Source organism: Lithobates pipiens, unplaced genomic scaffold, assembly GCF_037356315.1.
Source record: "Lithobates pipiens isolate NorthernLeopardFrog02 unplaced genomic scaffold, aLitPip1_a1.2 Scaffold_8, whole genome shotgun sequence".
Taxonomy (NCBI): domain Eukaryota; kingdom Metazoa; phylum Chordata; class Amphibia; order Anura; family Ranidae; genus Lithobates; species Lithobates pipiens.
Genome location: NW_027507903.1, coordinates 386306155 through 386324668, shown reverse-complemented (window position 1 = coordinate 386324668; position 18514 = coordinate 386306155). Strand labels below are relative to the sequence as shown.

The 18514-nt window shown below is 45.0% G+C and overlaps 1 protein-coding gene across 2 annotated transcripts in view; it reads left to right on the top strand.

Moving 5' to 3' along the window:
* The first annotated feature begins 6189 nt into the window (after nucleotides 1-6189).
* VDAC1 (voltage dependent anion channel 1) overlaps nucleotides 6190-18514 on the top strand; it is a 600174-nt gene continuing 587849 nt past the window's right edge. For both annotated transcript variants that reach the window (XM_077473900.1, XM_077473896.1), the window contains exon 1: nucleotides 6190-6351. The gene's annotated coding sequence lies outside the window, so the exon portion shown is untranslated. The remainder of the gene's footprint in view (nucleotides 6352-18514) is intronic.

Below are 18514 nucleotides of genomic sequence, written 5' to 3'. Positions count from 1 at the left end.
CGATCGGGCCCCCGCCCGGTGCCTGCGGCGGTCGGTATTCGTTCGGGAGCGATCCCGGACGAGGGGACGGCCATTCATTCATGGCCACCCCCTCTCGATCGCTCCCGGCGAATGAAAATGTCCGGTGACATCACTTCCTCTCCTGTAATGTAAACACAGGAGAGGAAGTGATGTATTCTCTCCTCCGTGTCGGTAGTTTTCGTTCCGGCACCGAGGAGAGAGGTTCGGTGAGTTGCACCAACACACCCCACATACAGTAGAACATGCCAGGCACACTCACACCCCCCCTTTACCCCCGATCACCCCCCAATTACCCCTGCCCCCCCAGTCACAGTGACACCAATTGCTTTTTTTTTTTTTTTTTTTTGCATTGGTGTCATTTGTGACTGTAGTAACTGTTAGGGCAGTTAGGGTTAGCCCCCTTTAGTTCTAATGTGCCCCCGTAACCCCCCCAATAAAGGTTTAACCCCGTGATCACCCCCCGTCGCCAGTGTCACTAAGGCTGGGTTCACATTGCAGCGGTTTATGAGAACGAATGTGATTCGCACCGCACTGCAGTGCAAATCACATCCGATCTCTGTGCGATTCGAGTTCAGCCATACAGATAGTATGGCTGAATTCGTGTCGCACCCGCCGCACCCGCCGCAAATTCGCACGGGACCCTTTTTTTGGCCCGCAGCAGAATCGGATCGCATGGGTGTTCACACCATGCGATCCGAGTTTGCAGATCGCACTGCGATATGCGAACTGATCTGGGGGTGTCATTAACATTTCACTGACACTCCCAGCAGTTCGCATAGGGCAGTGTGAACTGCCGCCGGGAGGCATGCGATGCGGGAACCCGCCGCGGATTCATGGCGTTCCCGCATCGCTCCAGTGTGAACCCAGCCTAATAAGCGATAGTTTTTCTGATCGCTGTATTAGTGTCACAGGTGACGCTAGTTAGGCAGGTAGGTATTTAGGTTCGCCGCAGCTTTTTATAGCGCCAGGGACCCCCATATACTACCGCATAAAGCCCCCTGATTGCCCCCTAGTTAACCCTTTCACCAGTGATCACCATATAACTGTTACAGGTGACGCTGGTTGGTTAGTTATTTTTTTATAGTTTCAGGGCACCCGCCATTTATTACCTAGTCTCACTAGTGTACCCCTAAATTTAGGGGTGTCTACTTTCCAAAATGGGGTCATTTGGGGGGGGTTTGTGCCATCTTGGCATTTTATGGCCTTCAAAACTGTAACGCCCTTAGAAAGCCTGAAGGCGGTGCTTGGTTTTCGGGGCCCCGTACGCGGCTAGGCTCCCAAAAAGTCCCACATATGTGGTATCCCCGTACTCAGGAGAAGCAGCAGAATTTATTTTGGGGTGTCATTTCACATATGCCCATGGCATGCGTGAGCAATATATCATTTAGTGACAACTTTGTGAAAAAAAAAAAAAAAGTTTGTAATTTTCCCGCAACTTGTGGCAAAATATAAAATATTCCATGGACTCAACATGCCTCTCAGCAAATAGCTTGGGGTGTCTACTTTCTAAAATGGGGTCATTTGTGGGGGTTTTGTGCCATCTTGGCATTTTATGGCCTTCAAAACTGTAATAGGTAGTGAGGAGTGAAGTCAAATATTTACGCCCTTAGAAAACCTGAAGGCGGTTCTTGGCTTTCGGGGCCCCGTACGCGGCTAGGCTCCCAAAAAGTCCCACATATGTGGTATCCCCGTACTCAGGAGAAGCAGCAGAATTTATTTTGGGGTGTCATTTCACATATGCCCATAGCATGTGTGAGCAATATATCATTTAGTGACAACTTTGTGAAAAAAAAATAAAAAAAAATTAAAGTTTGTAATTTTCCCGCAACTTGTGGCAAAATATAAAATATTCCATGGACTCAAAATGCCTCTCAGCAAATAGTTTGGGGTGTCTACTTTCTAAAATGGGGTCATTTGTGGGGGTTTTGTGCCATCTTGGCATTTTATGGCCTTCAAAACTGTAATAGGTAGTGAGAAGTGAAATCAAAAATTTACGCCCTTAGAAAGCCTGAAGGCGGTGCTTGGTTTTCGGGGCCCCGTACGCGGCTAGGCTCCCAAAAAGTCCCACATATGTGGTATCCCCGTACTCAGGAGAAGCAGCAGAATTTATTTTGGGGTGTCATTTCACATATGCCCATAGCATGTGTGAGCAATATATCATTTAGTGACAACTTTGTGTAAAAAAAAAAAAATATATATATTTTTTGTCATTATTCAATCGCTTGAGGCAAAAAAATAAAATATTCAATGGGCTCAACATGCCACTTATCAATTTCCTTAGGGTGTCTACTTTCCAAAATGGGGTCATTTGGGGGGGTTTTGTACTGCCCTGCCATTTTAGCACCTCAAGAAATGAGATAGGCAGTCGTAAACTAAAAGCTGCGTAAATTCCAGAAAACGTACCTTAGTTTGTAGATGTGACAACTTTTGCGCAAACCAATAAATATACAATTATTGACTTTTTTTTTACCAAAGACATGTGGCTGAATACATTTTGGCCTAAATGTATGACTAAAATTGAGTTTATTGGATTTTTCTAATAACAAAAAGTAGAAAATATCATTTTTTTTCAAAATTTGCGGTCTTTTTACGTTTATATCGCAAAAAATAAAAATCGCAGAGGCAATCAAATACCATCAAAAGAAAGCTCTATTTGTGGGAAGAAAAGAACGCAAATTTTGTTTGGGTACAACATTGCATGACCGCGCAATTACCAGTTAAAGCAGCGCAGTGCCAAATTGTAAAAAGACCTCTGGTCATTTACCAGCAAAATGGTCCGGTCTGAAGGTGGTTAAAGTACCGACGTATATGTACAGGAGGCGGTCCTTAAGTGGTTAAGTATAAGATTTAATTTTTGTGTTCAAACACAAACTACTCACATAAAGATGATACACAGCATGTAAAGCCGATAATCGTGTTAGTTCTGTAGGGCAACAGCGGGTGACGTCATGCATAGCTCCTCCCGCGTTATGTTCAATCAGAACTTTGACATCACCGGACTCTACTGCACTTGGGGAAGGGGGGAGGAGTCCAGTGACGTCGATGTCCATGACATCACCGGATCTCCGATGGAACTCGCTGAAGACCCAGAAGCCGGCAGAGAGGTGAGTTTCGATCGAATGAATTTTGATTGATCAAAAAAAGAATCGATTAATCAAGGAATTAATCTTTAATTTCCACAGCTCTCATTTTTTTAATTTTTTGTTTCAGCATATGTAGTGAATATAATGTTGCAAATGAATTTTTTGCCATATGTAAAGCTGACAATCGTGTTAGTACCATAGAGCAACAGTGGGTGATGTAATGCATAACTCCTCCCCCGTACGCATTACGTTCAATCAGAACTTCGATGTCACCGGACTCCTCCCCCCTTCCCAATGTTAGCAGACGGAGGCACTTGGGCAAGGGGGGAGTCCATGACATCACCGGATCTCCGATGGAACTCCCTGAAGACCCGGAAGCCGGCGGAGAGGCGAGTACCGATCAAAAGAATTTTGATCGATCTAAAAAACAACAAAAAAAAACTGGTGTTAGCTCTTCAAACATCCCAGCACTATGGTTGTTGTGGTGTCAGGATGACTGAAGCGCATTATTACTATTATTACATTGTTATAGAGAATGAAATCATTCAACTCACCATAATCCAGAGTCAGTGGGACCCCTGAGCATGTCACCTGCCACCAGATACCATCAGGTACCCCCAGCAGAGTCCTTCCTTACATGAGGTGCCCCCAGCAGTCTGTCCTTACATGAGGTGCCCCCAGCAGAGTCTGTCTTTACATCAGGTGCCCCCAGCAGAATGTGTCCTTACATCAGGTGCCCACAGCAGTGTGTGTCCTTACATCAGGTGCCCCCAGCAGAGTCCGTCCTTACATCAGGAGCCCCCAACAGCATCCGTCCTTTGATCAGGTGCCCCCATAAGCAGAGGCCCTCCTTACAGATCTATGTCCCCAGCAGTGGAGCACTCCTTTACATCTGGTGTCCCCAGCAGCGAAGCCTTCCTTTACATCTAGTGTCCCAGCAGCGGAGCCCTCCTTTACATCTAGTGTCCCCAGCAGTGGAGCTCTCCTTTATATTTGGTGTCCCCAGCAGCGGAGCCCTCCTTTATCTCTGTGTCCCCGGCAATGGAGCCCTCATTTACATCTGGTGTCCCCGGCAGTGGAGACCTCCTTTACATCTGTGTCCCTAGCAGTGGAGCCCTCATTCACGTTGGTTATCCCCGGCATCTGAGCCCTCCTTTACATCTGGTATCCCCAGCAGAGGAGCCCTCCTTTACATCTGGTATCCCCAGCAGCGGAGCCCTCCTTTACATCTGGTGTCCCCCGGCAGTGGAGGCCTCCTTTACATCTGGTATCCCCTGGAAGTGGAGCCCTCCTTTACATCTGGTGTCCCCCGGCAGTGGAGGCCTCCTTTACATCTGGTATCCCCTGGAAGTGGAGCTCTCCTTTACATCTGGTGTCCCCTGGAAGTGGAGCCCTCCTTTACATCTGCTGTCCCCTGAAAGTGGAGCCCACATTTACATCTGTGTCCCCGGCAGCGGAGCCCTCAATTACATCTGGTGTCCCCGGCAGCGGAGCCCTCATTTACATCTGGTGTCCCGGCAACGGAGCCCTCATTTACATCTGGTGTCCCCGGCAACGGAGCCCTCATTTACATCTGGTGTCCCCGGCAGCGGAGCCCTCCTTTACATTGGTGTCCCCGGCAGCGGAGCCCTCCTTTACATTGGTGTCCTCGGCAGTGGAGCCCTCATGTACATCTGAAGTCTCCGGCATCTGAGCATTCCTTACAGATCTGTGTCCCCCAGCAACAGAGCCCTCCTTACTATAGTGTCCCCAGCAGCTGGCAGCAGCGGAGCCCTCTTTACAGAGAGATCTGTGTCACCATGCAACAGAGCCCTCCTTCAGTGTCCCTTGCAGCAGCAGCGGAACCCTCCTTACAGAGCGATCTGTGTCCCCAAGCAAAAGAGCCTGCCTTAATTCAGTGTCCCTGGCAACAGCAGCTGAGCCCTCCTTACAGAGTGATCTGTGTCCCTCAGCAACATAGCTCTCCTTACTTTAGTGTCCCTGGCAGCAGCAGCGGAGCCTTCCTTACAGAGCAATCTGTGCCCCCCAGCAGCGCAGCAGCTACAGTTCCTGGCTTTCTTGTGTGTGTTCGGTGCAGAGTCGAGAAGCTGATTGGCTGCCCCTCCCCCCTCCACTGAACTCAAGGGGAAATAATCCTTGTGATGATGGCCATCTTTTTGTAGCTCGCCGGACGTTTTTTCTTAAAACAGTGCAGATTTTCCCGGGACAAAGGCAAAATCCCAGGAAATTAATCGGGAAGATCTCCGATCGTGACAAGGGTCCCAAAATTGAGATTGTCCCGAGAAAATCTGGACTGTTGGCAAGTATGGAAAATACATTTTGAATGGATCCGGTTGCATGGCTTGCCCCAGTAAGGAACATTCCAGCAGAGCTCAGCACAGCACATCTTTACTCGTGACCAACACCTAAGACACTGGAAAAAAACTGAGGTACTCCCAGTAAGGCCCCTTTTACACTGGGGCGGTTTTCAGGCGCTACAGCACTAAAAATAACGCCTGAAAAAACTGGCCCCTTTCACTCCACTACTGGAGCGGTGCGCTAGCAGGACAGTGAAAAAAGTCCTGCTAGCTGCATCTTTGGAGCGCTCCTACCCATTAAAATCAATGGGACAGCGCGGCTATCCCTGCGGCTGCAGCGGCGTTTTTAATCATTTTTTGGCCACCGTTTTAGCGGTGCTTTACTGCCGATGCCCGCACCTCCCCAGTGTGCAAGGGGCCTAAGGGTAGGGGTTATATTGGGAATTGAACTTCCTGTTTAGATTGTGCCAGCATCCATCACCTGAAGGTGCCATATAACCCATATAGTTAATGTGGCACTGTGTCCCGTGATGTACAATAAAGAAATAGACTTTAAAAACACAGAGGCATTGCACTATTGCCTTGGTGTTTTCAAATATGAGCACTGTTGCAGAGATATTTCTACTGTCAGGTCTCTCATGCACAGCCTTTTACATAGAGGCAGAGGTGCCGGTATTGCAGTCTTCTTGCCACGCATCCTGTAATCTGGAGCCTGTGTTCTGTCAAATTCTCCAACACCAGCCATTCACATCTCTCATTCAGTCGGTGTCCTGCCGAAAAAGGTCCCCCGGCGAACACAGGCGCTATCACGTTCCAGGGGGAGTGTTACTGACGTCACGCTGCCGCTTCCCTAGGTTTTCCCTCAGCGCTCCGCCTTCCCGTTCTCCGTCTCCTCCTGCACTGACAGTTACATCTAAAGCTGCGGGGTCCTCTGGCTCTGTAATAGAAAGGTAAGGATCCGTATTTTGCTCCGTATGGGTGTGGAGATTCTGTTTTCTACACAGCATGCAGGGAATAATATCAGTTGAGCGATCTATATGTGCTGGGTATGTTGAGCTGATCTCTAATCATCCTGAAGGAGCTAAGGCTAGAGGAGGCCAGATCTGCTGGCCGACCTTTGTATATTTAATGTACATGGTATTGAGTTTCTGATGGAAGCAAGGCAGGTGACTGCATACTGTGTGACCGCTGCATGTGTGCTTTGTATTAGATTGCATAATGAAGTAAGCAGATCTGCCAACCTATGGCCTGATTTCACTATGTGCAGTGTGGGACTTACATTGTCTGCACTTTGAATCTTTCACCTAGATAATTTTTTAGATCGAATTGTTTGCAGGACTCCACAATGTAAGGGCTGCTAAGCATATGGAGATTCTGTGTATTGTAAATGTGCTACATCTTTAAAAGTCTGCCCCCTTGCCTCCTTCATGAAAGTCAAGCCTATAGTGTCGCCATCCATTTTTGCACAACCATATGTAAAAATTGTTGTATAGCTGCTTTCGACACACCCTCGCTGAGTGCAGTTGGTTATATTGTGCGTAACGAGTAGAGATAGCCCAGTGTGATGTCTTGCTCAAGGTCATCGTGGGCCATCTCTCATATTTGTGCCTTCTTAGATCCAGCATTGCAGCTGTTAATCTAATCTACTGCAGGAGAGAGACAGAAAAAAAAAATCACGCCATGTGCTTGTACTTTCATTCACCATCTCTGCTCTTTTCTTGAATGAACGAAAAGATTGGAGAGCATTTATGTAACCTGTGTTAAGTATGAAGCAAGGGCAAGAGAGCCATTTGCTGTGTAACCGAAACAAGATGTAATTTGACCCTGAGTATGAAGGACGCTCCTCATTTGGCATTGGTCCCTCAAGGCAGAGATGACAGCAGGCTGACAGCATGTCCACACTAGCAAATCGTTATAGGGTAGCTTCATGCTGCTATGGCTTTAATTCAATAAAACTGAGTTTTTTTTGTTTTTGTTTTTTTTTATTTACATATTTTAATGGGTGCACATTTACCTAAATAGAATATTAACATTTTTTTGCAGCTGGTAATTCTTCCTAAAAGTCATTTTTGATCAGTTACTCTGCCTGTGTAACTGAACCATGTTTGACGTGTGTGGGCCTTAACCACTTTCAAACCGGACCAATTTGCTGGTCAAAGACCAGACCACATTTTGCGATTCGGCACTGCGTCGCTTTAACTGACAATTGCGCGGTCGTGCGACGTAGCTCCCAAACAAAATTGACGTCCTTTTTTTCCCACAAATAGAGCTTTCTTTTGGTGGTATTTGATCACCCCTGCGGTTTTTTATTTTTTGCGCTATAAACAAAAATAGAGCGACAATTTTGAAAAAAACACATTATTTTTTACTTTTTGTTATAATAAATATCCCCCAAAAATATATAAAAAAACATTTTTTTCCTTCAGTTTAGGCCGATACGTATTCTTCTACATATTTTTGGTAAAAAAAATCGCAATAAGCGATTATTGATTGGTTTGCGCAAAAGTTATAGCGTTTACAAAATAGGGGATAGTTTTATAGCATTTTTATTAATAATTGTTTATTATTTTTTTTTTTTACTAGTAATGGCGGCGATCAGCGATTTTTATTGTGACTGCGACATTGTGGGGGACCCATCGGACATTTTTGACACATTTTTGGGACCATTGTCATTTATACAGTAATCACTGCTATATAAATGCAGTGATTCCTGTGTAAATGACACTGGCAGTGAAGGGGTTAACCAGTGGGTGGCAGTGTAGGGGTTAAGTGTTCCTAGGGGCGTGTTACTAACTGTGGGGGGGTTGGGCTTTCATTTAGTGAACACTGATCTCTGCTCCAATCACATGGAGCAGAGATCAGCGTCGCTAGTTGCTAGGCAGAATGGAGAAATGTTGTTTACAACGGCACTTCTCCATTCGGCCGCTCCGTGAGATGATCGCGGGGATGCCCGCGGCGATCGAGTCCGCGGGTCCCGCGACCGGACTCACGGGGGTCCCGACCAGCGCGGGAGCGTGCCGCCGGCGGCGCGCTCCCGATGGCAGGACGGCAAATTTTAAAGGGACGTACATGTACGCCCATTTGCCTGGCTGTGCCATTCTGTCAACGTACATCGCCGTGCGCTGGTCGGCAAGTGGTTAAAGAAGAAGTAAACCATGATGGGTTTACTTCCTCCTTTGATTCCCTGCAAAGGTAAAGCATAATGGACTACTATGCATCGCATAGTAGTCCATTATGTGCCACTTACCTGACACAGGAGCCAGCGATGTCACCGCTGTCCCCTGTAGTTCCGAGCGTCCATCTTCTTGGTGGGTCTCCGTGGTTCTCGCTGCTCCAGCGCTGTGAATCGCCAGAGCAGCGATGACGTCACTCCCGCCCATGCGCATGGGAGCCGACACTCGCGGCATATCGCCGCGATCTGCGGCTTACCCAGTGCGCACAGCGGTGGCTGTCTTCGGGTAAATATCTCCTAAACCGTATAGGTTTAGGAGATATTTCTTGGACCTACAGGTAAACCTTAATCTAGGCTTACCTGTAGGTCAAAGTGGTTTGTAAGGGTTTACAACCACTTTCATAAATCACAATGCTGTAATCCATAGCAACCAATCAGCATAATCTTTCACCGAGGCAACAATAATTGATAGCTGCTTGTTAGAAGTCCCTGTGCATTATTCCTGTCAGTCTAATTTCCTTTGTATTTATACTTTGTAAAATGACTGCCACTCGGTCCTGTACACTCTAAGGCCCCTTTTCTCACGAGGTGGACTCCACCAATTTAGCAGGGGATCTCTCCACTGATCCCAGCTGATCAGGCGGGTGGCTGGTCCATGTCAACGCTGCTTAAGCAGAGTGGACACAGAAACAGCCCACTCTCCTCTATGGGCGTTCAGATGTAAACGGACCATCAGTCTGCATACACCCGACTGCCACTAGATCCCAGTTATCAGTGCACACCACCCCTGGAGGTGATATAGGGAGTGGGTTGCACCAAGAGGCACAAGCCTCCAGCGGGATACCTGACTTGTGTGAAAGTCTGGAAGAGGGCTCGTGCAGGATGGACCGGACCAGAAGGTAAGTAGTAAGAAAGTCTGTAAAACAGGTAAGAAACGTGCAGAAACAGGCCGAGGGTCAAACACAAGTAATCAGTCCAGGAGCCAGCAAGGCTGATGTAGAGGATAATCCAGAGGCAGGCCAGGGTCAGACACAGGTATCGGTCCGGGAGCCAGCAAGGCTAAGTGCAGAAGACAGGATAATCCAGAGGCAGGCTGAGAGTCAAACACAGGTATCAGTCCAGGAGCCAGAAAGACTAAGAGCAGGAAGTCAGTTAAACAAGCCAGGGGTCAGGTCAGGAGAGAATCGATGTAATCTTCAGGCAATCCGGGTCACAACAGGAAGTGGTAAACAGGCACAGGAAGCTGAGACAAACCAGCAACTTGTCTGTCTGCTAAGGCTCCTTTTGTAGGCTGGTCAGGGATCTCGCATTATGCATGTGCTTGTGGTCATGCACCGCTCAGTAGGGCAGCGAATGTGCGTGCACCGGAGCGCCGATCCATGGCAAATTTGTGTTCGTTTTTGCGCAGGGAGATGGTGAGCTTGATCCAAATTACTTCCATTATACCAGCCCTCTAGGAAGGAGAACGGATCCCCATCTCTTTTTTATCGAATTGGATATAGACACATGTCAATTTACACCCACTGTGCCAAAGAAAATGCAGGATTCAGTGGGGCCAACCTGAAAAACTGACAGGCAGACCTGAGTGCACCACTAGTGTGAAAGAGAACTAAAGGAGGAGCTCGGTTATGAGGAAAATGTAGCTGAACTGTATTTATTTTCTCTTGAGAAGAGTTGATTACAGTGGTTCAGATTACAGTGGTTCTTCAGCCTTTTTAAAATAAATAAAAATTGTAGTTCATGTTCCATAACATGTTACATTCGTATACAGGGTATAACATTCTACTAAATGATCACCCAGTCCCTCTTGTGACAGTGAGCCAGGGATCATCTCCCCGCACCCGCTGTCACAATAAAAAAAAAAAAGATAGAAAGCGCTCCGTACAGGGCTCTGCCCATCTGGCCACATCATTCATTCATAGTTCTGTGAAAGTAAGAACTACGGCTGACTGCTTGTATTAATAAATGAACTGCTTCATTGATTCTTCCTGTCATTCAGTCCCTGCCACCCATATGAGGTGAGAGTCTCAAGGAGAGTGAGTTTGCACCCATCATCTGATGATTGAGGGAGCAATGCTTTACAGTCTTCTAAAGCCCCATACACACTATCAGTTTTTCCATCAGATTTACCAAAACCATGTAATATGAGGTCAAACCTTAGGAGTTTCAATTTGTATGCAATCAGGCAGGCCCTTCTACTACATGGTTTGGGTAAACCTGAAGGAAAAACTCAGCAGAAAAACTGATAGTGTGTATGGGGCTTTATATAACTAGAAAATACATTTCCTGGAGAAAATGCGTGAGAATGCTGAATTGCTAAAACTAACTGAATGAATAGCTTAAATCCGAAGAAGTGAGAATAGTTGGAAAAGTAGGAATGGTTTTAAAATAAACATGAATTTTATTTAAAAAGTTTAACACCACCACTAATTTATGAAAGATGTGGAATATTTAAAGATTTTTGAAAAGCTTTTTGATCATTAATCCCCACACCTAATGAGTGAGAGACAGTGTGAGAGAACCTAGCTGCCTGTCCCCTGAACACACTGTAAAAAAACATCTCCTCGCTATCTGCTAGCTGCCTGAGTGAAAGACAGTGTGAGATAATACTTCAAACAAGCCTTAGGGCTGGTTCACACAGCGATGCGATGCGAGGCGACACGGCTCGCCTCGCCTCGCTCCCGCAAGTCTCCCCCATTCAGTACTATGGAACCGTTCTGAGAGGAGCGACTCGAGTCGCTCCGACTCAGAAAAAAGGTTCCTGTACTACTTCTGGGCGACTTCGGGGGCGACTTGCATTGACTTCTATACAGAAGTCCTCTGCAAGCTGCCGCTGAGATCCCCGCAGGTCGCGACGAGGCAAGTCGGAGACGCCTCGCCGCGCCTCGCTGTGTGAACCGGCCCTTAATAAATCCACAACAGTACATGCTATCGAAACAGCAACTTCACCGTTAGAGACGTACAGCCTTTGTGAACGTATCAGTATAAAATCTATGTTGATAAACTTAAAAATGTGGGCATGTAAGCGATTTAAAAAAGAAGTTGGCTGTGCCTTTCGCTGGAAAAGGTGAATAATTTTATACAGGACAGTCAATGGAAGAAAGTGTAGAACTCTTGTCATTTTGTATGGTCAACCAGCCAACAGTAAAAGGCATATCACAAAACTGAGCACTGAAACTAGACAAAAATACCTATGTTTTGATGTATAAATTGTGTATAAAAAGTAGATCTTGTGGGTGTGAGAGCAATTTATAGAGAAGGAACTGAGATAATTTTTTTTAAGGCTCTGTGCTCTAGGTATGACATCATCCACTCTAAGCAGCCCAATAGACACTCTGTTTTAATCGATAAAATTTCCTGAAATTATCACTAAACAGACCCCTTTCACACTGGGGCATTTTTCAGGCGCTTTAGTGTTAAATTAAGCTCATGTAAAACGCTTGAATGAAGCCTCATCTGCAATCCCTATATGAAAGCCTGAGTGTTTTCACACTGAGATCCCTTTCACACTATGGCATTTTTCAGGCACTTTAGCGTTAAAATAAGCACCTGTAAAGCGCCTGAAAGAAGCCTCAACTGCAATCCCAATGTGAAAGCCCAAGTTCTTTCACACTGAGGCACTGCACTGGCAGGGTGTCAAAAAAAGTCCTGCAAGCAGCTTCTTTGCAGTGCTTTTGGAGCGGTGAATTTTAACCCTTTATTTGGCCACTAGCAGGGGTTAAAAGCGCCCCAATAGTGCTAGAAAAACGCTGGTAAAGCGCTGCTAGTTTAAGTGGCGCTTTATGGGCGTTTTTCGGGGGCTGACATTGTGAAAGGGCTCTTAAAGGACTTGGGCTTTCACATTGGGATTGCAGATGAGGCTTCTTTCAAGTGCTTTACAGGCGCTTTTTTTAAAGCTAAAGCGCCTGAAAAACGCTCCAGTGTGAAAGGGGTCTTAAACAGCTTTTTCACAAAAACTGTAAAAGATATTAAACTGAAAATATATAGCCAAATAGCTGAATATTTTGTGAACATTTAAAAGTTTGTTTGGCGTCTATAAGTGAAAGTTTGAAGGAGCTAAAACTTTTGGGAGCAGAAGATTTTATGGATTTGAAGCATGCTCTCATTCACTTCATTGTTAAGTTTTAAAAAGCTTAATATTTTAAAAAGTATAAATAGTAGAAAAAAAGTTGGCGAAGTCCCATCATCTGAAAGAGCTGAACATTTTAAAAATTAAATGGCTTTAATAGCTGAAAGTATGCAGATGTTACGCAGAGACAAAAAATGCATGGAATAAAATATACTGTATATGTGTACATATTTACATAAAACCGGAAATGACATATAGAGGAGATGAACAATATACATATTAAAAATTGCTTAAAAAATACAGTTCAGGTCAAATTCTATGTAAAACCATCAGGTACTAAAGTATGTAGGGAATGTATCCATCTAGATTCCTTCTGTCTAATGGATCTAATTTTATGATCCCCCTCTCCATGGCTTCTTATCTTTCAGTGCCCCAAAACTGTAATTGTGAGGGTTCTTGATTATGTACCTGTAGAAAATGCCTGCTTACATTATGTTTTTGAAAGGCCTTATTTTGGACGTGTTCCCTCATTCTAACCATTAACTAGTAGCTGACCGCTGGCCGTCAAATGATGGCCAGGCGGCCCACCTATTGTGGCGGGAGGGCGTCATATGACGTCCTCCCGTTTAAACAGGGAATGCGCGCGATCGTGCGCGCGCACCCCTGGTTCTTCGGTGGCAGCGTGTCACGGAGACACCACTCGCCACCGAAGGGGGTGAACAGCCATTTGTTATTTCTGTTTACCACGTGATCGGCCGTGATGAAGTCACGGCCGATCACAGATGGTCACACCCCGACTGTGCACGGCGCATGCACGTTGGTGGCGGCGTGTTCCCCGGGAACACTGCTCGTCAACGATGCTGGTAAACAGCCATTGGCCAGCTGTTTACCCACGTGATCGGCTGTGATCCTTTCACAGCCGATCACTAAAATGTAAACAAACCGCGGTAACGTGATGTTACCGGGTTCTCCTCCTCACACACACCGATCGTGTGTGAGGAGGAGATTGTGGTAACATCTCGTTACCGCCTACAGTACACATCAAGCACACTGATTGCCCCCCCCCCCAATAAAGAGGACCTGTCACCACCCCTCATAGTACCTGTCAATCACAGTCCATCAGAGTACCTGTCCCGGCCCATCAGAGTACCTGTCCCGGCCCATCAGAGTACCTGTCCCGGCCCATCAGAGTACCTGTCCCGGCCCATCAGAGTACCTGTCCCGGCCCATCAGAGTACCTGTCCCGGCCCATCAGAGTACCTGTCCCGGCCCATCAGAGTACCTGTCCCGGCCCATCAGAGTACCTGTCCCGGCCCATCAGAGTACCCGAGTGCCTGTCCCGGCCCATCAGAGTACCCGAGTGCCTGTCCCGGCCCATCAGAGTACCCGAGTGCCTGTCCCGGCCCATCAGAGTACCCGAGTACCTGTCCCGGCCCATCAGAGTACCCGAGTACCTGTCCCGGCCCATCAGAGTACCCGAGTACCTGTCACCAGGCCATCAGAGTACCCGAGTACCTGTCACCAGGCCATCAGAGTACCCGAGTACCTGTCACCAGGCCATCAGAGTACCCGAGTACCTATTTGCAGCCCATGTCTCATAGAATATACGTTGGGGTGTTTGCTTTCCAAAATGGGGTCATTTTGTGGGTAATTTCACTGTCTTGGTGGTCCAGGACCTTCAAAAATGTGATGGGTAGGAATGAAATGAGATGTGTCATTTATGCTCCTAGAATGCCTGAACGTACTACTTCAATGTTCGGCCTCTCTATGTGGCCAGGCTGTGTAAAAGTCCTACACATGTGGTATCGCCATACTCGGGAAGAGTAGCAGAATGTATTTTGGGGTGTCATTTTTGCTATATACATGCTATGTGTTAGAAATATCTTATAAATTGACAATTTTGTGTAAAAAAATAAATAAATAAATGCGTTTTCATTTTTTTACACATATTCCAAAAACTTCTGGAAAAAAATGAACCGTTCAAAAGACTCATTATGCCTCACAGATTATACGTTAGGGTGTTTGCTTTCCAAAATGGGGTCATTTTATGGGAAATTCCATTGTCCTGGTACTCCAGGGCCTTCAAAAACGTAATAGGTGGTTGAGAAATGAGATGCGTCATTTTTGCTCGTAGAACGTCTGAAGGTACTACATCAATGTTCGTGCTCTGTATGTGGCCAGGCTGTGTAAAAGTCTCACACGTGGTATTGCCGTACTCGGGAAGAGCAGCAGAATGTATTTTGGGGTGTAATTTGTTGTATGCATATGCTGTGTGTGTGAAATAACCTGATAATATGACAATTTTGTAAAAAATAATAATAATAATAAAAAAAATCTTCATTTTGCAAAGAATTGTGGGAAAAAATGACAACTTAAAAAAACTCACCATGCTACTTACTTAATAAATACCTTGGAATGTCTATTTTGTAAAAATGGGTCATTTGGGGGGTATTTGTACTTTCCTGACTTGTTAGTGTCTCAAGAAATGAGATACACCTGATGTACTGAAGGCCTGATCAGATGTGATAATTTTTCAGCAATTGGCACCATAGTTTGTACACTCTATAACTTTCACAAAGACCAAATAATATACACTAATGTGGGTTATTTTTACCAAAGATAGGTAACAGTATAAATTTTGGCCAAAATTTATGAAGAAAAATTACTAATTAGCAAAAATGTATGACAGAAACAAAGAAAAAGGCATTTTTTTCACAAAATTTACGTTTTATTTTATTTATAGCACAAAAAATAAAAAACCCACTAGTGATTAAATACCACTAAAAGAAAGCTCTATTTGTGTGGAAAAAAGGACGCAAGTTTCATATGGGTACAGTGTTGGATGACTGAGTAATTGTCATTCAAACTGTGAGAGCGCTGAAAGCTGAAAATTGGTCTGGTCAGGAAGGGGGTGTAAATCTTTTCTTTTGATTTGTGGTCTTTTGGAACGTCGACATGAGTAACGCTGTTTTACAGGGAAAAAAAACCCTTTTCCTGCAAAGAATGGATATCCACTAGGCGGTGGTGGTTCTATAACATTCTTTTACGGTAGTGGGTCTATAACATTCTCTACAATGATGTCCCTCAATGTGGGTGCTCTCTTATATACAACATTGGGTACATCTGGTAGAATATGCTTCAAATGCCTATCACTTTTCAAAATGTGCCAATGTTTCTTAATCAATCTCTCTATTTCTTTGTGTTGAATATTATAATCTAAAACTATAAAAGGTGCATCCGTAGTACGTTGACATGGACTCTTTCCTTGTAGCATCTTTGTAATATCCATTGATTCACCACATCAATTTGTTGATAAATTCTTTAGTGTATCCTTCATTCTTAAATCTGTTCTCTAAAAAAGTGGCTTGTGCAATTCCTCCTAATTCTTACCAGTTGGTATATTATATAGACAAGGTTTAAAATGGCAACTGTTCATAGATAAGTAACTATTAGTATCTATGTTTTTAAAATGAGTTTTGGTGATAATTTGGTCTCCTACCAAAGTAACATCAAGATCCAGAAAGTTCCAATAGAAATGGTGAAGGTTAATGGGAGATTGTCGCCCGTGTTTGAGATGTACAATGGAACACGTCAGGGGTGCCCGCTCTCGCCTCTCCTATATGCGCTGTCAATAGAACCTTTCCTGGCAGCACTGCAAATTAATCAGGAAGTTGGGGGGTGAGAGTGGGTGAAAAAGAACATAAAATTGCGGCATACGCAGACGACATTCTGATGTACATAACAAATCCATAGGCGACGCTCCCAAATATAATCTAAGAAGTGAAAAAATATTGGGAACTCTCAGACTTTAAAATAAATCCTATAAAAACTGAAGTATTAAATATAGGAGTAGAACAAACAGAAGCACGGACACTCCAAAGAGAATTCCCATTTACATGGGTAAAAGAAGAACTAAATTACCTGGGAATTAAATTAACATCAACAATTGAAAAAATAATATATTCCGCAAATTATATTCCATTAACCACTTGCTTACTGGGCACTTAAACCCCCTCAGTCCCAGACCAGTTTTCAGCTTTCAGCGCTGATGCACTTTGAATGACAATTGCGCGGCCATACAACACTGTACCCAAATGAAATTTTTATAATTTTTTTCCCACAAATAGAGCTTTCTTTTGGTGGTATTTAGTTACAGCTCTGAGTTTTATTTTTTGCTAAACAAACAAAAATAGATGCAAAAAAAATCTAAAAAAAATCTTGTTTTAATAGTTTGTTATAAAATTTTGCAAACGGGTCATTTTTCTCCTTCATTGAAGTGCGCTGATTAGGCGGCACTGATGGGCTGCATTGGTGGGCACTGATTGGCTGCATTGGTGGGCACTGATTGGCTGCATTGGTGGGCACTGACTGGCTGCATTGGTGGGCACTGACTGGCTGCATTGGTGGGCACTGACTGGCTGCATTGGTGGGCACTGATGGGCTGCATTGGTGGGCACTGATGGGCTGCATTGGTGGGCACTGATGGGCTGCACTGGTGGGCTGCACTGGTGGGCACTGATAGGCATAGTTAAGGCGGCACTAATAGGCACAGATAAGGCGGCACCGATGGGCACAGATAAGGCGGCACTGATGGGCAAAGATGGGCACAGATAAGATGGCACGGATGGGTGGCACGGATGGGTGGCACGGATGGGCACTGATAGGTACCACTGATAGATGGGACTGATGGGCACTGATTGGCGGCACTGCTGGGCACTGATGGGCGGCACTGCTGGGCACGGATATGTGGCACTGGAGTGCAGCACCTTTGAGGCAGATTGTGGGCACTGCTGGGTGGCACTGCTGGGTGGCACTTACTTTTAGTAGATGTGGCACTGCAGGGGGCAGGTGGGCACTGGCAGGGGGCAGGTAGGCATTAGCAGGGCTGGCCGTGATCGGGACTGATGTCCCGATCACGGCCGCCGGTGATCGGCTTTTTTTTTTCTCCTCGCGCTGTCAGCGCGAGGAGGAATAATAGCCGATTACCGGCTCCGTTATATCACATGATCAGCTGTCATTGGCTGACAGCTGATCACGTGATAAGGGGTCGGGATCGACCCCTTGCACGGATCAGTGATCAGGCCAGTCTCATGGACTCGCTGTTCACAGAGCGCGCCACGCGCGCCCCTCAGGGGGTGCGCAGGCCGCTCGTACACGGGACGATGTCTATTGACGTCGTCCCGGGAAAGGAGATCCAAATGACGGCTACAGCGCGGATCTCAAGTGGTTAATAAATGAAGTAAAGGCAGAAATTAAGAAACTGGCTGTACAGACAATATTGTGGATTGGAAGAATAAATTAAATGTTTAAAATGATTATACTTCCAAAAATAATGTACAAATTCCAAATGTTACCATTCGGGATTCCGCTGAGTTTTTTTAAGATAGTAAGAAAAATTATGATAAAATTTGGCAAAAAAAAAAAATCAAGAATAAAATTTGCACTTATCACTAGGAAACACGGGGATTAGCAACTCCAGACATTAAAAAGGTACTATAAAGCGTTTGTTAGGAATCTTCTTCTCAAACTTTAAAATCATATATTTTCTTTTAGACATATTTATATTTTCTTGGGAATAAAATGTTTAAAACTCAGCTATAAGAATGTTTTCAAATTCTAAAATATATAAAGGCCATTTATTGTCATTTCCACAAGAAAATCTTGAAATTCTTCTTTGCTTTGTATCATCCGTACTTCAATATGTCTACTTTTTATTTCTGGTATCACATAATTTGTCTTATATTCTGTACATGTAATTTATTTTAACATAAAATAAAAATTTTTGAACGAGGAATCTTCTTCTCTTGTGATCAGTCAAACTCCAGATGTATTGAGAAGCAGACAATTTATTTCTGATGTGGCACACAACAGG